Source organism: Balaenoptera borealis (genome assembly GCF_965194805.1).
Source record: "Balaenoptera borealis genome assembly, chromosome: 18".
In the NCBI taxonomy this organism is placed as follows: Eukaryota; Metazoa; Chordata; class Mammalia; order Artiodactyla; family Balaenopteridae; genus Balaenoptera; species Balaenoptera borealis.
The window spans coordinates 30,614,739-30,637,795 of record NC_138877.1 but is presented as its reverse complement, the minus strand read 5'-3'; the positions used below and the strand labels follow the sequence as shown (position 1 = coordinate 30,637,795).

General features: G+C 34.6%; 1 long non-coding RNA gene across 1 annotated transcript in view; it reads left to right on the top strand.

Annotated features, from left to right (window-relative positions):
* LOC309615760 overlaps positions 1–22,788 on the top strand; it is a 31,151-nt gene extending 8,363 nt beyond the window's left edge. Inside the window, exon 2 of the long non-coding RNA XR_014237057.1 lies at positions 3,493–22,788. This is a non-coding gene — a long non-coding RNA (uncharacterized lncRNA). The remainder of the gene's footprint in view (positions 1–3,492) is intronic.
* Positions 22,789–23,057: the final 269 nt, after the last annotated feature.

Below are 23,057 nucleotides of genomic sequence, written 5' to 3'. Positions count from 1 at the left end.
GGCTTCCAGCATGAGAAATAATAGTTTTGGGGAGTCTTTTAGGCCCAGGGAAATTTTCCTCTGGAAAATTTCCTCCATTAAAGGTGGGAAGGGAGTAGGGCTGATTCCTCCATTAAAGGTGGGAAGGGAGTAGGGTTGATTCAGGGATCAAGCCTGGTTCTGATTCTGTGGCGTGGCATGTGGGATCCTAGTCCCCTACCAGGGATGGAACCCATGCCCTCTGCAGTGGAAGCACAGAGTTTTAACCACTGGACAGGAAGGGAAGCCCCTGGAAGCATATTTATTTTTAAATAATATTTATAAACCAAACTAAAGATATAGCTTCCTCCCTTCCCCACAAAATGTAATTAAAATGGCGTTTTGTCTACTACAAATGTAAACAAACACTTTTTCTTATGAGATAGTCACTTATTTCATTGGCAAAAGATGGAAAGTTGTACACAATATATTTTTCCCATTAGCTGTCAATACTAAAAAGAGAATGCGGCCAAATGTGTAGAGGAGAGCCAGACAATTTGGAGTAAAAATATCTTCCAATATCTAACAGTGAGGGCTCCAAGTAGGATTAAGGGGGCTAACAAGAGGGCTTCATTGGTGATGCAGTGGTTAAGAATCCGCCTGCCAATGCAGTGGACATGGATTTGATTCCTGGCCTGGGAAGATCCCACATGCCACGGAGCAACTAAGCCTGTGTACCACCACTACTTACCCTGCACTCTAGTGACTGTGAACCACAACTACTGAGCCTGCATGCCACAACTACTGAAGCCTGTGCACCTAGACCCCATGCTCTGCACCAAGAGAAGCCATGGCAATGAGAAGCCCACGCACAACAACAAAACGTAGCCCCTGCTAGCCGCAATTAGAGAAAGCCTGCACACAGCAATGAAGACACAACACAGCCAATAATAAAAACAAATAAGTAGGGGGGACCCTCAAGATGGCGGAGGAGTAAGATATGGAGATCACCTTCCTCCCCACAAATACATCAAAAATACATGTGGAACAACTCCTATAGAACACATACTGAATGCTGGCAGAACTCAGACTTCCCAAAAGCCAAGAAACTCCCCACATACCTGGGTGGGGCAAAAGAAAAAAGAAAAAGCAGAGACAAATGAATAAGGATGGGACCTGCCCTCTGGGAGGGAGCTGTGAAGGAAGAAAAGTTTCCACACACCAGGCAGCCCCTTCACTGGCAGGGATGGGAGGAAGAGTGGGGAAGCTTCAGAGCCACAGAGGAGAGCACAGAAACAGGTGTGCAGAGGACAAAGCAGAGAAATTCCTGCACAGAGGATTGGGGCAGACCAGCACTTACCAGCCTGAGAGGCTTGTCTGATCACCCACTTGGGCAGTGGGGTCTGGGAACTGAGGGTCAGGCTTTGGAGGTCAGCACCCAGAGAGAGGACTGGGGTTGGCTGTGTGAACACAGCCTGAAGGGGGCTAGTGTGCAGCAGCTAGCTGGGAAGAAGTCCGGGAAAAAGTCTGGAACTGTCTAAGAAGCAAGAGACCACGTTTCGGGGTGAGTGAGAAGAAATGATTCAGAGCACCACCTAAACAAGGTCCAGAGATGCACGTGAGATGCAGCTATCAGTGCGGACATTAGAGACAGGCATGAAATGCTAAGGCTGCTGCAGCCACCAAGAAGCCTGTGCGCAAGCACAGGTCACCATCCACATCTCCCTTCCCGGGAGCCTGTGCAGCCCGCCACTGCCAGGGTCCTGTGATCCAGGGACAACTTCCCCGGGAGAACACAGGGTGTGCTTCAGACTAGTGGAACGTCACTCTAGCTTCTGCCACCACAGGCTCACTCAGCATTCTGTACGCCTCCCTCCCACCCTGGCCTGAGTATGCTAAAGCCCTCTAATCAGCTGCTCCTTTAACTCCCTCCTGTCTGGGTGAAGAACAGATGCCAGAGGGTGACCTACATGCAGAGGTGGGGCCAAATCCAAAGCTGAACCCCAGGAGCTGTGCAAAGAAGAGAAAGGGAAATTTCTCTGTGCAGCCTCAGGAGCAGCAGATTAAATCTCCACAATCAACTTTATGTACCATGCATCTGTGGAATACCTGAATAGACAAACAGTCATCCCAAAATTGAGGCAGTGGACTTTGGGAACAACCACTGACTTGGGGTTTGCTTTCTGCATCTAATTTGTTTCTGGTTTTATGTTTATCTTAGTTTAATATTTAGAGCTTATTACCATTGGTATATTTGTTTATTGCTTTGGTTGCTCTCTTCCTTTATATATATAGATTTTTTTTCTTTCTTTTTCTCTTTTTATGAGTGTGTATGTGTATGCATCTTTGTGTGATTTTGTCTGTGTAGTTTTACTTTTACCATTTGTCCTAGAATTCTCTGTCCATTTTAATGTTTTTTGTATAGTTTTAAGTGCTTGTTATCATTGGTGGATTTGTTTATTGGTTCAGTTGCTTTCCTCTTTCTTTTCTTTCTTACTTCTTTTTATTTTAATAAGATTATTTTTAATATTTTCTTTAAATTATTTTATTTTACTTTTTATTTATTTTTTCTTTCTTTATTATTTTTCTCCCTTTTCTTCTGAGCTGTGTGGCTGACAGGGTCTTGGTGCTCTGGCCGGATGTAAGGCCTGAGCCTCTTAGATTGGAGAGCCAAATTCAGGACATTGGTCTACCAGACACCTCCCAGCTCCACGTAATATCAATGGGTGAGAGATCTCCGAGAGATCTGTTTCAATGCTAAGACTCAGCTCCACTCAACGGCCAGCAAGCTCCAGTGCTGAATACCCCATGACAAACAATTTGCAAAACAGGAAAACCACCCCACCCATTAGCAGAGAGGCTGCCTAAATCATAATAATTCACAGACACCCAAAAACACTCCACCAGATGCAGTCCTGCTCAACAGAAAGACAAGATCTAGCCTCATCCACCAGAACACAAGCATCAGTACCCTCCACCAGGAAGCCTAGACAACCCACTGAACCAACCTTACTCACTGTGGGCAGATACCAAATACAATGGGAACTACAAATCTGTGCCCTGTAAAAAGGAGACCCTAAACAGAGTAAGTTAAGCAAAATGAGAAGACAGAGAAATACACAGCGGATGATGGAGCAAGGTAAAAACCCACAAGACAAAATAAATGATGAGGATATAGGCAGTCTACCTGAAAAAGAATTCAGAGTAATGATAGTAAAGATGATTCAAAATCTTGGAAATAGAATGGAGAAAATACAACAAACGTTTAACAAGGACCTAGAAGAACTAAAGAGCAAGCAAACAATGATGAACAACACAATAAATGAAATTAAAATTTCTCTAGAAGGAATCAAGAGCAGAATAACTGAGGCAGAAGAACAGATAAGTGACCTGGAAGACAAAAGAGTGGAAATAACTACTGCAGAGCAGAATAAAGAAAAAAGAATGAAAATAATTGAGGACAGTCTCAGAGACCACTGGGACAATACTAAACATAACAACATTCAAATTATAGGGGTCAAAGAGGAAGAAGAGAAAAAGAAAGGGACTGAGAAAATATTTGAAGAGATTACACTTGAAAACTCTCCTAATAAGGGAAAAGAAATAGTCAATGAAATCCAGGAAGCACAGAAAGTCCCATACGGGATAAAATCAAGGAGAAACATGCCAAGACACATATTAATCAAATTATCAAAAATTAAATACAAAGAAAATATTAAAAGCAGTAAGGGAAAAGCAACAACTAACATACAACAGAATCCCCATAAGCTTAACAGCTGATCTTTCAGCAGAAACTCTGTAAGCCAGAGGGTGTGGCAGGACGTGTTTAAAGTGATGAAAGAGAAAAACCTACAACCAGATTACTCTACCAAGAAAAGTCTCATTCACATTCGATGGAGTAATTTAAACTTTTAAAGACAAGCAAAAGTGAGGAGAATTCATCACACCCAAACCAGCTTTACACAAAAATGCCAAAGCAACTTCTTTAGGCAGGAAACACAAGAGCAGGAAAAGACCTACAAAAACAAACCCAAAACAATTAAGAAAATGTTAATAGGAACATACATATCGATAATTACCTTAAATGTAAATGGATTAAATGCTCCAACCAAAGACATAGACTGGCTGAATGGATACAAAAACAAGACCCGTATATACGCTGTCTACAAGAGACCCACTTCAGACCTAGGGACACATACAGAGTGAAAGTGAGGGGAGGGAAAAAGATATTCCACGTAATGGAAAACAAGAGAAAGCTGGAGTAGCAATTCTCATATCAGACAAAATGGACTTTAAAATAAAGACTATTACAAGAGACAAAGAAGAACACTACATAATGATCAAGGGATCAATCCAAGAAGAAGATATAAAAATTGTAAATATTTATGCCCCCAACATAGGAACACCTCAATACATAAGGCAAATGCTAACAGCCATAAAAGGGGAAATCGACAGTAACACAATCATAGTAGTGGACTTTAATGTCCCACTTTCACCAATGGAAAGAGCATCCAAAATGCAAATAAATAGGGAAAAACAAGCTTTAAAAGATATATTAAACAAGATTGACTTAATTGATATTTATAGGACATTTAATCCAAAAAAAAACAGAATACACTTTCTTCTCAAGTGCTCATTGAACAGTCTCCAGGGTAGACCATATCATGGGTCACAAATCAAGCTTTGGTAAATTTTTAAAAATTGACATTGTGTCAAGTAACTTTTCCGAGTACAACGCTATGAGATTCGATATCAATTATGGGGAAAAAAAACTGTAAAAATACAAACACAAGGAGGCTATACAATACACTACTAGTTAATCAAGAGATCACTGAGGAAATCAAAGAGGAAAGAAAAAAAAAAAAAACTGGAAACAAATGACAATGAAAACACGACAACCCAAAACCTATGGGATGCAGCAAAAGCAGTTCTAAGAGGGAAGTTTATACCAATACAATCCTATCTCAAGAAAGGAGAAACATCTCAAAGAAACAACCTAACCTTACACCTAAACCAATTACAGAAAGAAGAACAAAAAAACCCCAAAGTTATCAGAAGGAAAGAAATCATAAAGATCAGATGAGAAATAAATGAAAAAGAAATGAAGGAAACAATAGCAAAGACCAATAAAACTAAAAGCTGTTTCTTTGAGAAGATAAACAATTTTGATAAACCATTAGCCAGACTCATCAAGAAAAAAAGGGAGAAGACTCAAATCAATAGAATTAGAAATGAAAAAGGAGAAGTAACAACTGACACTGCAGAAATACAAAGGATCATGAGAGATTACTACAGTAAACTCTATGCCAATAAAATGGACAACCTGGAATAAATGGGCAAATTATTAGAAAAGCACAGCCTTCAGAGTCTGAATCAGAAAGAAATAGAAAATATGAACAGACCAATCACAAGCACTGAAATTGAAACTGTGATTAAAAATCTTCCAACAAACCATAGCCCAGAACCAGATGGCTTCACAGGTGAATTCTTTCAAACATTTAGTGAACAGCTAAGACCTGTCCTTCTCAAACTCTTCCAAAATATAGCAGAGGGAGGAAATTTCCCAAACTCATTCTACAAGGCCATCATCTCCCTGATACCAAAACCAGAGAAAATTGTCACAAAAAAATAAACACTACAGGCCAATATCACTGATAACATACATGCAAAATCCTCAACAAAATACTAGCAAACAGAATCCAACAGCATATTAAAGGGATCATATACCATGACCAAGTGGGTTTTATCCCAGGAATGCAAGGTTTCTTCAGTATATCCAAATCCATCAATGTGATACACCATATTAAGAAGTTGATGGATAAAAACCATATGATCATCTCAAAACAGGCAGAAAAATTTTTGACAAAATTCAACACCCATTTACAATAAAAAACCCTATAGAGGGAACTTACCTCAATAAAATAAAGGCCATATATGACAAACACAAAGCCAACATTGTTCTCAATGGTGAAAAACTGCAACAATTTCCACTAAGATCCGGAATACAAAACGGTTGCCCACTCTCACCACTATTATTCAAAATAGTTTTGGAAGTTTTAGGCACAGCACTCAAAGAAGAAAAATAAATAAAAGGAATCCAAATTGGAAAAGAAGAAGTAAAAGTGTCACTGTTAGCAGAGGACATCATACTATACATAGAGAATCTTAAGGATGTGCCTAGAAATTACTAGGACTAAACAATGAATTTGGTATAGTAGCAGGATACAAAATTAATGCACAGAAATCTCTCACATTCCTATACACTAATGATGAAAAATCTGAAAGAGAAATTAAGGAAACATTCCCATTTACCATTGCAACAAAAAGAATAAAATACCTAGGAATAAACCTACATAAGGAGATGAGAGACCTGTGTGCAGAGAATTATAGGACACTGACAAAAGAAATTAAAGATGATACAAACAGATGGATAGATATACCATGTTCTTGGATTGGAAGAATCTACACTGTGAAAATGATTATACTACCCAAAGCAATCTATAGATTCAATGAAAACCCTATCAAACTACCAATGACATTTTTCACAGATCTAGAACAAAAAATTTCACAATTCATATGGAGACACAAAAGACCCCAGATAGCCAAAGCAACCTTGAGAAAGAAAAATGGGGCTGGAGTAATCAGGCTCCCTGACTTCAGAGCCTATTAATAAGCTACAGTCATCAAGACAGCATGATACTGGCACAAAAACAGAAATGTAGATCAATGGAATAGGATAGAAAGCCCAGAGATAAACCCACACACATATGGTCACCTTGTCTTTGATAAAGAAGGCAAGAATATGCAATGGAGAAAAGACAGCCTCTTCAATAAGTGGTGCTGGGATAACTCAACAAGTTCATGTAAAAGAATGAAATTAGACCACTCCTTAACACCGTACACAAAAATAAACTCAAAATGGATTAAAGACCTAAATGTAAGGCCAGACACTATAAAATTCTTAGAGGAAAGCATAGGCAGAGCACTCTATGACATAAATCATAGCAAGATTCTTTTTCACCCATGTCCTAGAGAAATGGAAATGCAAACAAAAATAAACAAATGTGGTCTAATGATGCTTAAAAGCTTTTGCACAGCCAAGAAAACCATTAAAAAGACGAAAAGACAACCCTCAGACTGGGAGAAAATATTTGCAAACAAAGCAACTGACAAAGGATTAATCTCCAAAATATCAAGCAGCTCATGTAACTCGATATCAAAAAAACAAACAATACAATCCAAAAATGGGCAGACGACCTAAATAGGAATTTCTCCAAAGAAGCCAACAAACACATGAAAGGATGTCCAATATCACTAGTCATTAGAGAAATGCAAATCAAAACTACAATGAGGTATCACCTCACACCAGTCAGAAGGCCATCATCAAAAAATGTACAAACAATAAATGTTTGAGAGGATGTGGAGGAAAGGGAACCCTCTTGCACTGTTGGTGGGAATATAAATTGATACAACCACTATGGAGAACAGTATGGAGCTTCCTTAAAAAACTAAAAATAGAACTACCACACAACTCAACAATCGCACTACTGGGCATATACCCTGAAAGAAACATAATTCAAAAAGAGTTATGTACCACAATGTTCACTGCAGCTCTAATTACAATAACCAGGACATGGAAGCAACATAAGTGTCCATCAACAGCTGAATGCATAAAGAAGATGTGGCACATATATACAATGGAATATTACTCAGCCATAAAAAGTAACAAAATTGAGTTATTTGTAGTGAGTTGGATGGTCTTAGAGACTGTCATACAGACTGAAGTAAGTCAGAAAGAGAAAAATAAATACCATTTGCTAACACATATATATGGAATCTAAAAAAAAAAAAAATGGTTCTGAAGAACCTAGGGGCAGGACCAGAATAAAGATGCAGATGTAGAGAATGGGCTTGAGGACATAGGGAAGGGGAAGGGTAAGCTGGGAAGAAGTGAGAGAGTGGCATGGACATATATACACTACCAATGTAATATAGATAGCTAGAGAGAAACAGCCACATAGCCCAGGGAGATCAGCTCAGTGCTTTGTGTCCACCTAGATGGGTGGGATAGGGAGGGTGGGACGGAGACACAAGATGGAGGGGATTTGAGGATATATATATATGTATAGCTGATTCACTTTGTTATACAGCAGAAATTAACACACCATTGTAAAGCAATTATACTCCAATAAAGATGTTAAAGAAAATAATCTGGAGAAGGGTGATGAAGTAGAGATATAGTTAAAACAACAATAACCATGAGTTAATAATTATTGAGCTTAGTGATGAATATAAGGGGGTTCAGTATTCTCTTTTAGTGTCTACTTTTGTATATTTACAAGATTTTCTCTAAAATAGTTTTTTTTTTAATGTTTTTGATTAGAGAAAGTTCTGTGCATGTGTTCTAATAGTGTCACAATGAGAACTCCCATTATGCTGTTTTTTGTTAAATTTCTCTTCTGCCTTTTCCATCAGAACTACTAAAATGGGAGCCACACATTCTACATGATCAACTTCACATTCCTCCTTCAAATGTTATTTAGATATCTGAATAAAATCAGTTTAAAATTAAAAAAAAAAACAAAACAAAAAACCCCACAAAAAACAAAACAAAACAAAACAAACAAATACATAAATAAATTTATTCTTTAAAAAGGTTGGGTGCTAAGGAGGAAACTGGGATTCATGTCCTGCTTGATGCCAAATAAACAGACAGATGCCAAGGTCTTTACTGGGGCCACTCCTTTTCCAAATCAGAGGAAATGGTTTTACAGCAAGTTTTCATGTTCCCACTGCTTCACTGTCCACTGTGAATAGAGGTATTCAAGATATCTAACTAGTTTTGTCTTTTTTTGGTAGTTTGTCCAGAAAATCATTTTTCTGCTATTGTCTTAAAACAATAAAATTGATTCTTATAAAGCATAGTGCAAAAATACATATTCAAATGTTATTTAATGAATTTGTTATACTGAAATATTTCTGGATTTCTTTCTCAGAGACCTACTTGCATGAATTCTACTAAATGAAGTATAAATATTCAAAGCTATGCCTTTTATAATGTAAAGTTGATACCTAAAATACTTCTATCTTATACACTTCAATTGTAGTTATTTTCTCTTTAAAAGTTAATTCAACATTTCAAAAAAATCCACTCATTTTTATATACTACCTAACTGTTCACCGAAGCTATTTATGATTTCCTCCCACTTGTTTCTGAGTATATTATTAACTAGCATTATTCTTGTTATAGGGAAGATATATTTTAGGATGTTAAAATGTTGCTAAAAGTAGCTAAACATTAAAAATTAAGCATTTCAAGGCTATAAAAGTGATCATGTGATTCTTGAAAATTCTTCCTCCTTTGCAACACTGGTTACCTCCTCACATGAAATCCCATCATCACATCTAGAGAATGAAAGACATGAGCATAGCACTTTTGAAATTATACTTTCACTAAAAAGGCTTCTTAGAAGAGTCTTATCTCTAACTTAATATTTATATAATTCTTTTTTGGTGTCCTGCTGACCCTCTTCCCTTTGGTTTTTGTGTTATCGCTTTGTCTTCAACCACCTCATGCTTAACTATTTGCTTGTTTCCAGTAATCTTTCAGATTCTTTTTCCTTGGCACTATGATCTGAAATTTTGTGTTCCTCCCAAAATCCATGTGTTGAAACCTAATGCCCAAAGTGATGGTATTAGTAGGTGGACCTTTGGGAGGTGATTATTTCATGAGGGTGGTGTCTTCATAAATGGAATTAGTGCTCTTAGGAAAGAAACCCTGGACAGCTTCCTTGTCCCTTCTGTCATGTAAGGATATAAGGACATAAGGAGAAGTAACCAGTCTGTAGCCCGGAAGAGGGTTCTCACCAGAGCCTGAACATAATCGCATTCTGGTCTTGGACTTCCAGCCTCTGGGAAGTTAAAATAAATAAATAAATAAATAACTACATTTACCTTTAAGTGAGGAATGACATAAAAATATTGCATATGACCAATAGCATCTTACCGTCAAGGACTGAAAATGGTGAATCCTGAAACTGGGAGACGAGAAATGAGGCTTTTGAAATATTCTAGAAAGAGATAATTTTCCTTTAAATAAGTAAGTGATTTGGAGATAGAAAGGAGGACAGAATACAACAGCAATATATTTTTGCTGTTTATAAACACCCAGTTTATGTCATGTTTTTTTTTTAGTAATCTGAACAGACTAAGATACCACTCTTTACCATTCCATGGTTTTCAGAGTTCTGCCTTTTGGTTTATTCTCTTCTTATTCTATAGTCACCATGTGGCAATTACCCACATATCTACAAATTATGCTGTTACTCTAACTCAGTGGTTCCCAACCAGGGATAGTTTTTCTCCTCCTTGCAAGGGACATTTTGCAATGTCTGGAGACATTTTGCAATGCTTATAGACATTTTTAGTTACCACAACCAGAAGGCACCTAGTGGGTTGAGGCCTGGGAAGATACCAAACATCCTATAATATATAGAATATCCCCCCACTACAAAGAATTATCTGGTCATGAATGTCATTGTGCCAAGGTTGCTATAGTTAGAGTTGTTACAAATTTCTAACTCACATGTTATAAGCATGAAAAGAGTGCATTACAATTACCTTGGAAACCTTAGCAACTACTAAGTTAAATGTGTCTAACATTAGACTCATGGTTAGAAACCTCAAGTTTTTCTAAAATTTTAGCACCCAAATCATGAATATTATACCAATTATCTCATCTTATATCCTACACACAAACAAGTAATAAAGCCCCCAAATTATAACTTTCTAAGTGTTTATAATATTCCATCCTCCTCTCTATCCCCAAATCACTTACTTATTTAAAGGAAAATTATCTCTTTCTAGAATATTTCAAAAGCCTCTTTTCTAGTCTCCCAGTTTCAGGATTCACCGTTTTCAATCCTTGACCTTAAGATGTTATTGGTCACATGAAATATTTTTATGTCATTCCTCATTTCAAGTTAAATGTATTGATATATTTTTACTTCCCATACAGGTCCACTTATAATGTCAGAGCTCCTTACCTGTCTGACTTTAATTCCAGTCACTTATTTGAATACATTTCTTGCTCCCACAATACTGAACTGCTTGTGAATATACAGTATTTTATCAAACTTTTCTATATTGGTAAATAGTTTGTCCTCTGTCCTCTCTTGTTTCCTCAGCGAAAGAGTATGTATCCTTTAAAATTTGGCCAGAATACTGCCCGCTCAATAATTTTCCACTGAATCAGTCAGGTTGGATTTTTCTATCCTCCTGCCCCAATATTAATACATATCTCTACTTTGATAATCATCTTATTATTTTAAAACTTCTAAACTAATTGTTTCTTTCATTCATTTTTCCTCTGAATTTGAGCACATGTCAGAAAAATAAATTTCAATCATTCCCAAAGTATTTACCTCATAATGAAACACTAAAAAAGATACTATCAAGTCCATGTTCCAAAATCTGAGGAAAACAAATTAATGTCCCAGCCTTCTCATGTATTGCTTACCCCTGGACCAATTAACTTAAGTCACAGGATGAGTATAATATGTGAAACCATTAGCTCTTTGGAAAATATATGAATGGAAAGGACTAATTGAAGAAGGTAGTGCGTTCTTGGAGGACAAATTGCTAAATATCTACTTTAATGGTCTCTTTTTAGGCAGAATTCCATTATGTTTCTAAGTTGAAATTCCCTAAATCCTCCCATTTAAAATGGTGCCTTATTAATGAAGAAGAAAGAAAGAAAAATAAAAAAGAAAACATTTTTTCTGTCTTCATTTCTTTCACTGAATTGTTAAGCTGTTAAAACCACCCTCCCCCATGATGGTGATAAAATCTACCAAATTATAGAAATTTTTAGGTTCGGTTGGACACCAGATCCATTTCACCCAACATATCTGTTAGAGCCCCTTTTTAGGGAGATTGGAGTGAAATGGAAATATGAGTGAGGAGCCTTCTGTTTAGCATAAATGATACTGAGAATTTTCCTACTGTGGTTCTGATTATTGAATAATATTAGGCTGATCTCATACATTGGTTGGCAGAATCTTCTTGTTAATAATCTTAACTAGTGCCCTTCCCTTCTCCATTCTCAAATAGCCGTTTTATCTACTAAAGGACTACATTCTGTATGTAAATTTAGGACTGTTCCACCAGTGCTATCTTCCCTGGCATTCAAATAGAACATTGTCCTGAAGTCCCCTGTTTAGAAAGTCACTGGCTTTAGACTTTTCCATGTCTAGTCAATTATTCCTCTCTCTGAGGAAAGGAACAAAGGATAATTCAGTGACACCTGCTCCTAATCTAAAAATTATCAGTATTAGTTCTCTCATACTAATTAAAGACAATTCAGGTGAAGCGCTGATTAAAAATACAGAATTATTATTATTAACAACATAAGGCCTAAGTGAATAATATCTCCTTGACTTTTTTCTGAAATGTATATGGATATATGTTATGAAAGAAATATTTTTAAGAAATGGTAACCTCATAAGAATAAGAGTATGGTATAATTATCTCTGAGTGTGTCTTTTGAAAGTTTTTACTAATTTAATTGTTCACGTTACTATAAATAATTTGTTAAGATTCATTAAAATTATGATTATTATCATTTTCATGCATTAATAAACATATCAATCCTACAACCTATGTTTGACAGCCTAATTAAGGAGAGTAGGATCATAAAAAGCCACGTTACATATAATGCATTTTGCAAATTGAAAAAGAAAAAAGTCATGAATAAATAAAGTAACTCTGATAATCTGGATAATATTTATGTTTTTTTGTTTCTTTTTTTGCACTGCCTGGAAGATATGTTTGGCATATCTTGAAGAAGCAGAAACATCACTGTGAATATCCATCAGGTAAAGCAATTTTTTTATCCTATTAGGAGGTCTATGAAAGACATGAAAAGACAAGAAAAATAATTTTAGGTTGAAGAGAAAATGCACATGGTGTTACCATCTGCTTTGAAAGGAAGCCACATAGATAAGAGTAAAAATCCATTTGATGATGATACCCTGTAAGAAACTGGAATAATAAAATTTTATTTCCTAAGGACAAAACACAGAGATGCTTAAGAAAATTGGAAAATGCCAAGCAGACTGGCAGCAAACAAGACAGACATATTGTCTATGTTAAAAACAGAGTTTTACAGTGATAAATCTCTTTAACTAAATTTGTTTAAAATATGATGCATGGAAACCATAAATTATCCTATATTACTCATCATAAAGAATATAACTATATATTTTGAGTCAGTAACTATTTTAAAGAATGTTCTTTGTAGTTAAATTCAAAAGTTTTCTGTTTTTGGTAAATAATACTTTATTGCAGATAGTTAATTTATATCACATTGTAGTAGAGTCTGACTCCATTTTTGATGTTTGACTGCTGACAGACTTCAAGCCCCATCACTCCTTTTTGCCCTTCTTTCCCACATCTAGGTAAGCTGATAAGAGAGCCCGGGTGCTCCCTCCTTGGCACCTGTGGGAAGTTAAAACAATTCAAGCCCCTGCAAACTGAATTCAGGTCAGCCCCGCCCTGTAACTGCAATAAGGGCCAAAGCCGGTTGCCCTTCCCTACTTTCTCAAATCATTTTCAGAGCAGCTTAAGAGCCCACCCTGCTCTCCCCAGGAAACCTTATATGTGAATAATCTCTTCATACTTTCTTGGTGAGTGTGTGGTATCATCAGTTCTGACATTGGAACCTAATTTTTCATGGCAGTGCTTCATCCCACCTGTGTAGGGCAACTATAAAATACTTCAATATATGAATTCATGTGTAAAATAATTCATATGAAATAATATGGTAGAAGTTACAGATTACAGAAAATATCCTAATGTAATATAGCTCATAAATGTTAACCTAATAAAATACTGTAACTTAGGTTTATTATACAATGAAGTTAGTACTTTCTAGATTAAATAGTTAAAAGCACATTCTCCCAGTACAGTTTTACTTTTAATATTTGTATATAGGTGCTAAAACAGGAATGAAAATTTAATGTTAAATGAAATTGTTAACTAGGAAAGTCTGCAGTCACAATAATTTGTAGAAGATAAATTATGAATGCTTCCAGAAGACACAAAATCTGCATATTAATAAGCTCATTTATGGAAGAGAAAAATATATGCATTAACTTTGTACCTTGATTATCCTATTCATTCATAACTTTTACAGATATTTACAGATTATGGGGTTAATAAGTTGTGATAAAAAAGAAAAAGCATACTTTTCTTCTTCACTGTGTTAATTCTTATGTTTCTAGCTATATATCTAGATGTGGACTTGTAGCTGATTGGGGTAGGATTTAATATATTTGATTAATATTTATTTACTACTAGATTTAAATTCAAATTGATTCCATACCTTGGAATTATTTATGCACACATAGACATGAACACATATATAAGGCATTGATATGTATATGTATATATACACCATTATATATATGTATATATATAATATAACATTGAAGTATATATGTGTAGCATATTAAATTTAAAATGTATGTATATATACAAATATATACAAAGTTTAATAATATGTATGATATAATAAATTACTTGATCATTCTTGCTTCCAAGGAAGGACATTTTAAATAAAAATAAATATTTTAAAAGATCAATAATTCTATAAAATGCCTTCTAAAATATATGAACTCTTAATATGTTTTATCTCTGTTAGTGAAAATCTAAAAATATGAAAGCCAAGTCTTTATAGAGGCAGCAATGAATCAAACCTATTACTGAGACTTTAAGCCACTCCAGCTGCATGTGAAGGAGGTGTGAAAAAATGAAAGTTCAATAATCTAAAAAAAAATAGTGCCTTTCCGCACTTTGTGGGATGATGGTGATTGTGGAGCACACAGAGTAGTATTACTCAGTGGGTGATTTTTGCAATAGCAGTATGATCTAGTCTAAATCCTAATCCAAAATTAAAACTCAAGATGTGTTTCATTGTATCTGAGCCAACATTTTTCTGAAATGCATTCTCAAACTAAGCTCTCCTAAGTCTCATTATGTTAAGATTTTACCTTATTTCGACATACGTCTTTAGAACATCTCTTTTGCAAAAGAGCTGCCATTTTAAAACACGTCTGCTTGGATGATTGCTTTTCATTCTCATTACCTCATTTGAGAAATTGTAGATATTCTCTTATATAAGGTAAAATAATAAAATGGTGTTGAAAATGTCTCCAGAATTTCATGTTTCTCATTTGATATCCTGGTAGATACTCAGTTTACAGAATGTAACTACACAGATTTTTAGTCTTTTAATTTGGGGTGCTAAACATGAAAATAAATTGTTATAAGCATTAATTATTAAAAAGCTGAATTTTCTTCTGGTAGGAATACAAATATTGATAATTGCTGCTTCTCATTCAAACCGATGATACAGTAATAACACATATGAATACTTTTTTGAAATGAACTCTTTGATAAAAAAAAAATCATAGATTTTAATACACTAAAGAAGCTATTAGTAATTGCTAATCTACAAGTACATGGTGAAATTAAATAAGTGGTGTGAGCTGAGTCCTTTGTACTTAAAACTCCACCTAATAGAGCTTTGCTTCAAGAAGGCAACCTCATATCTCCAGGCTTATGGGAAACATTTTCTTAATGCGCAACTACTTAACACAAGGATGAAATCATATAACAAGGAAAAGTGTGTCTTAAGTATATGTGACCACTCAGATGATGATAAATACTAAATTAAATTTCAAAAGTGTAAAACTCAATAGTTTTTATATACTAATCATGTTTATTGCAGCATAAACCACAATAATAAAATTATAGAAGCAACCTAAGTGTCCAGTGTTTATCAATAGATGAATGAAGATTTTATATATATATAAATATACATATATAAGCAAAATATATCTTTGTGTGTGTGTATATATATATTATATAGATATATATCCTACACAATGGGATATTATTCAGCTTTGAGAAAGAAGGAAATCCTGTCATTTGAGACAACATGAATGGACCTAGATGGTATTATGCTAAGTGAGATGTCAGACAAAGACAAATATTGCATGATATCACTTCTATGTGGAATCTAAAAAGGTTGAACTTGTAAAAAGAGGGAGTAGAATGATGGTTACCAGGGGCAGGAGAGTGGGGGAGTTGGGGGGATATTTAAGGTTACAAAAGTAGATAAATAAATTCTGAAGATATAATACACTGCATAGTGATTATAGTCAATGATACTGTATTATAAACTTCAAAGTTACTAAGAAACTAGATCTTAATTATTCTCACCACAAAAAAGACATGATAATTATGTGACATAATAGGAGTGTTAGCTAATGCTATGGTGGTAATCATATTGCAATATATAAATACATCAAATCAACCCTTTGTACACCTTAAGCTTACACTGTGGTATATGTCAGTTATATCTCAATTAAAAAAGAATTCTTATCTAAAGGGCATCTTTTTGTGTGCTCTTTGTCCTCTGATTTCCAATCTCACCAATATTTTATCTAAGGCAGCAATAAAACTTACTTATTAGATGCAGTGGCAAAACATTTTTAAAAATATGTTTTAAAAATATAAGATGAAAAGAAATTATGCAATAGAGAAAAATCTTGATAGAATGGAAGGAACTATGGGTTTTGACATCAAGAGAATGTTAGATTTTAGCCTGTCATCTACCTGCAAATTAATCTATTAACTATAATTCTACTGAGGCACTAGTATTACGTTCCTTAAATTTTCAAATGAGACCTTGGAAGATAATATATGCATGGTATCTGACACAAAATAGGCCCAAGGTAAGATTTTCAAATGATTGGAAATTTGAACAAAAGTTAAGTCATGTAAAATTGCAAGCGTTTTTGTGTTATGGATTTAAAAAAAAAAAGTTGTGTTCAGATACCAAAGTTGGGACAAAATACAAATACACCAAATAATATGATATTCTCAATAGACATAGAAACAGAAAATATGACAAAATCTAATACCTTTTTATGATAAAAATATTTGGCATACTCAGAAAAGAAGGGAACCTCATAATGGCATATATGTAAAACCCAAACTAATATCAGATTTACTAATGAAAACCTGAAAGCTCTCCTGTTAAGATTAGGAACAAGACAAAGATGTCCAACCTTGCAATTTCTTTTCAACATTATACTGGAGGTTCTAGTCAAAACAATTGGGGAAGAAAAAAAATTGCATCCAAATAGAAAAAAAAAAGTAAGACTAACTCTATTTGCAAATGACATGATTGTATATACAGAAAATATTAAGGAATCCACATACATACAAAAAAATATTAGAGTTAAGTTCAGTACGGTTGCAGGATAGAAGATCAATACTTAAAGCTCAATAATAATTCTATACCCTAGCAATGAACATATGAACATGAAATCAGAAAACAACTTTATTTACAACTGCATCAAAATAATAAAATACTTAGGAATAAATTCAACAAATGAAATGCAACTCATACAATGCAAACTACAAACACTGCTGAAAGAAATGAAAGACAAATGGATGGAAAGATATTGCATGTTTATGAATTTGCCTAAAAAATCCAAGCTGTCTTTGTTACAGAAATTGACAAAATGATCTGAAAATTCAACTGGAAATGTAAGTAAAAGAGAATGTACAAAACAAAAGAAAAGAATATGGAAAAACTGGCAGTTTCATATACTGCTAGTGGGAATATTAAATGGTGCAACTGCTTTGGACAACAGTTACTGAAAAAGTTACCATATGACCCAGAAATTCCGTTCCTAGACATATACCCAAGATAATTGAAAACGTGTGTCCACCTGTTGTATACAAGAAATGTGTACATGTATTCAGAGAAGCATTAAGCATATTAGCCAGAAAGTGGAAACGATCCAAGGGCTTATCAATAGTCTAGTGGATAAAGAAAATGTAGTCTATCTACACAATGGAATATTCATCCACAAAAAGAAATGAAATACTCACAGAGGCTTCAACATGAATGAACCTTGAAAACATCATTCTAAGTGAAAGAGACATGACATAAAAAAGACACATATTATGTGATTTTATTTATATAGAATGTCCAGAATACACAAATCAATAGACAGAAAGTAGGTTATTGATTTCTAGGGACAGCGTAAAGGAGGGAATGTTGACAGCTAATGGGTCTAGTAGTTTTACAGTGATAAAAATATTCTGGAATTAGATAGAAGTGATGATTGAACAAGCTGTGTGTCTAACACAAATCACTAAATTATACTTTTTAAATGAATAAATTACTTGATATGTGAATTACATATCAATTAAAAAAATCCCATTATCTACTCTGTACTACAAGATGTTTTGTTTTCAAGACAAGAAAAAAAAAAAAAGGAAGCACATGAAAAAGTACAAACAATTGGGCTAAAAAGATAAAAAGGTAATAATTGGGACCAGACTCACATATGACATTGATGATGGAAATAATAGAGAAATAAAAATAACAACAAATAATATGTTAAAAGCTCTGATGGAAAAGGTAAATAACACACATATCCAGATGATAAATTTCAACAGGGAAAGGTAAATTTGAGAAATAATTGAATAGTAATTCTGCAAATGACAACAAAAACAACAAAAGTATAACAGAGATGAAGAATGTCTTGATGGGATCCTATGAACCTTGATGTCACTGAGAAAAGAATCAGTGAACTAGATAAGTCGGTAAAACTTACACAGACAAATACAAATAGAACAAAGTGTGGAAGAAGAAAAGAAAGGAGGGGGAAAGGAGAGAAGGAGAAGAAGCAGAAGAGGAAGGAAATGGTGAGAGAAAGGGAGAGGGGGAGGCCTAAGAAGAGAAAGAGGAGGAAAAGGAGTGGGAGGAGAAGGAAAATGAGAATGAAAAATATTCTAGCAAATACATTTTTGTAATTGCATAACACCCTGTCCAAAGCCCCATATCTAGCAAATGGAATACCTGTATTTCATTCAGGCTTTTAAATTTAAAAATCAGATTTTATATATCATACTGTCTTTCAGGTAACCAGGCATATACAGAAGAAGATTGGATAAATTAATGCTAGCTTCTACAACAAACAATCCCAACTCTTTGTGGCTTAATGTAGCTAGAAGCTATACTTTCCCCAAGCCCCAATCCTTTGTAGCTGAGAATGCACTACAGAGAGTTACAAATAATGACCCAGAGTTCTAGAGGCCTTACAATGTGTTATTCCTCCATGGCGGGGACTTAGTAAATTTCAAAATATATTTTATGGTCAGGACTGGATATTGCATATACAGTTTCTTCTTATATTCTGTTGAGCAGAACCCAGCCACATAACCTCCACATAATTGCAAGACACTGGGGAATGCAATCTCTTTGCTTGGCCAGGAGGAGAAAATATGAATGGTTCATATTTGGTCTTTCTCTGTTAATACATATTTATCATGTGTATATTTATTTTCTGTATATATATTTGTATTGTATTTTATGATTGCTCTAATCATGCATATAATATTTGATTAATAACACCTAGACATCATCCTTAATATTAGTTTTCTATTGTTGTATAATGGTTATTCCAAAATAAAGAGCTTAAAATAAAAATAATACAAATTTATTGTTTCACAGTTACAGTCTCATCAGGCTGAAATCAACATTTTGGAAATGAATGAAATTTCATCTGAAGCTTGGAGGTCTCTTTAACGTTCAAACATTGCCAGCAATATTCAATTTTTTTTTTTTTTTTAGTTATAAGACAGAAGTGCTTAAATCCAAGAGGTTCCGAGATCCTGCCATGTGTCCCTCTCCAAAACATAATAGGGTGTTCCTTCAAATCCAACAGAAAATCATCTACACTATTTCAATCTCTTTGATTTCATTCATTTTGGACCTCTAGACTCTCTTTTAAAAGCCTCACATGAGCCTCTTCTTCTATAGGTAATCAGTTACAGGTATCCAGAGGCAATACTTTGAGTAACTCCTTTATCATATTACACCATGTACTATCAATTCTCTCTTTACCACTGGAAACAGTGCCATTCTTGTCTTTAGATAGAATCAGATTAGAAAACCAATTCCAGAAAATCCAGAAAATTTATAATAAAACATACTTAAGATTCTGTTCCTTTGAAATCACTTTTGGTATCAAAATCCAGCCCCAAATTGGAAAGATCTAGACCAGGCTGGAACCACACAGGTATGGGCCAAAGCTGTCATAACAGGTGAGAGTCCATCTCTTTCTCTCTGAGGAGGGCTTAATCACACTTTTAATAATTTATAACTAACTAAAACAGGTACACCCAGGATAATCTCTCTCTCTAATTTAACATGCAAGCATACTTCGTTTTATTGCACTTTGCTTTATTGTGCTTCACACATATTGCTTTTGTTTTTTTTGTTTTTTTTGTTTTTTTTGTTTTTTTACAAATTGAAGGTTTGTGAAAACCCTGCATCAAGCAAATCTATCAGAGCCATTTTTCTAACTGCATTTGCTCACTTTATGTCTCTGAGTCACATTTTGGTCATTCTCACAATATTTCTAACTTTTTCATTATTATTATATTTTTTATAGCAATCTGTGATCTTTGATGGTAATATTTTATAAAGATTACAACTCACTGAAGGCTCAGATGATGGTTATCATTTTGTAGCAAGAAAATATTTTAATTATGATATATACATTTCTAGACAATGCTATTATACATTTAATAGACTGCAATATAGCATATTCAAAACTTTTATATGCACTAAGAAACCAAAAAGTTCATGTGACTCACTTTATTGTGGTGGTCTGGAACAAAATCTGCAATATCTGAAATGCCTGTAAACTGATTAGGGACTTTACTTTCACTTTAAAAATATACCTTCACAGGGACTTCCCTGGTGGTCCAGTGGTTAAGACTTCACACTCTCAATGCAGGGGGCCCAGGTTTGATCCCTGGTCAAAGAACTAGATCCCACGTGCCACAACTAAGAGCCTGCATGCTGAAACTAAAGATCCCACATGCCATAACGAAGATCCCACACGTGGCAATGAAGACTCTGTGTTCCACAACTAAGACCGGGTGCAGCCAAAAAATAAATAAATAAATATTTATAAAAAAACAATTTAAAAAAATTTAAAAATCCCTTCATAGAAACATAGTAGTGTAGTGTTTGTCTGAGTAACTGGGAGGTGTGTGTGCTACCAAATGGTGCTGATTGATTCCATTTTGTCCTCCAACACTCACAAGAAAATATGTTTTATAGCTCATTCTATCCAGACATATTAAGGAAGGGAGTCTGGGAAACAGAGTTTAGCCAAGCTAATTTGACACACAGCCTACTCCTTGCCAATTTGGCACCCATACACATCTCTTTTTAAATAGTACTTAATCTCCAAATATAAACAATAACAAATGAATACTTCCACTTACAAGATACAACTATCCATCATACAATCAAAAACATACTAAGCCTTTCCCTAGAAAAGAATACTGTCTTTGGATTATATTCACTCTTCTCCATTGATAATCCAAATCCTTGACTCTACAGCCATTAGTCACAGTCTAGGAATCAGTATACAATTGTATTTCTATCTCTCTTTCCAGGCAAAAAGTTTTTAAAAAATCTTAACTGAGAAACTGCCCAATTAATTAATTTATTCCTTGTTTGGGAATCTGCCCAATTAGAAATTTAGAATAACATTTTAAGGTGCTTTCAATCATATAGTATTGAACTTGCAGATAGGTGTAAGGAGTATTCCAAGAGATAAAATTCAGTCCTTAAGGACCTAAAATTCTAGACAGTGATGAAAGGAAATCCTACTGATGACAGAGTTTGAGTTGTGTACTTTAGGCCTGGGATTTGATTCTACTCAGTTTACAAGCTAAGTTAACTTGTTACTATTTCATGGATGCCAGTAGAACACAGGAGAGTCTCAGGGATGAAACAATAGTTTTTACTGCTCACAGTACAGAAAGGAGCATAAGTGTCAGCATATTTACATTGGTCCTTCTTGTCCCCATCTGTCACAGGACAACATGATAAACCCAGGTGGATGCTACACAAGCAGCGAGTTTGCATCACAGCTGAGGAGCACTGAGTCTGGGGAATCCACTACTTTTATAGCAGTCAGTTAGCAAGCCTGCTCTTTTTTCAAGGGAGGGTAGAAACATTACCTCAGCTCTCAACCTTGAGAGACAAATCAGAGAAATAGCCAAGCAGTCAGGGCTTGCAATCTGACATACCTGGCAAAAAGGGTAAGAACACAGAGATGCAAAGAGTACTGTCTCTCCAAACACTATAATATACAAATGATTTTCATTCATTTATTTATTCATTCACTTTTTCTCCTCTTTAACCTGGTTTATTTTTCTTCATGACACTTCTCATCAAAATGTTGTTGTCTGTCACTCCCACCAGATCAGAAGATATAAGAAAGCAGATTTTGTTTTATTCACTGTTATATCCCTAGAATTATGCCTTGCTTTATTTGTTCTATAAAATATTTGTGGTTGAATTTAAATATTTATCAGTTTCTTAAAAGCTGGCTGCATTTCTAAGTACCAGGTTTATAGCAATTAACGAGATAGAGAACTCACTATTTTAACCCTCAAAATATCAGTAAAAGGTACATAATAGTGTCTACCTCATGTGATTATTGAGAGGATTTAATAAATAATACAAGTAAAGTGTTTAGTAAAATTCCTATTGGATAGTTAGAGCTCCATCATTTATTAAAATATAATGCTCCCACTGTTGGTAGTTCTTGCATTATTCATAATGTTTATAGTTTGAAATTTTGCACTGTAATATTTAAAATTTTTCTTTTTAAAATAAAATGTTCAAACACAGAGATGTATAAAACTAATGCAATATAAGCTGATGTAAATTTCATTTTCTCCAGAATATTGTTAAATTGAAAGAAAAGTTACAAATAAAACTAACACACTATCCAAACCCTATCTCTTTTCTCCCTTTCCATTTTCTCCCCTTCCAGAGTTAACTACATCATTTCATTCCTATTCTTGAACAATCTGGATTTCTTTTTAACATTTTTACTTAAATATCATTATGCTGGAAATAGTGTTTTGCAACTTGCAAAAACTTAAATCCAAAACTGTTTTCTTGAAGACATCTGTCAGCTCTT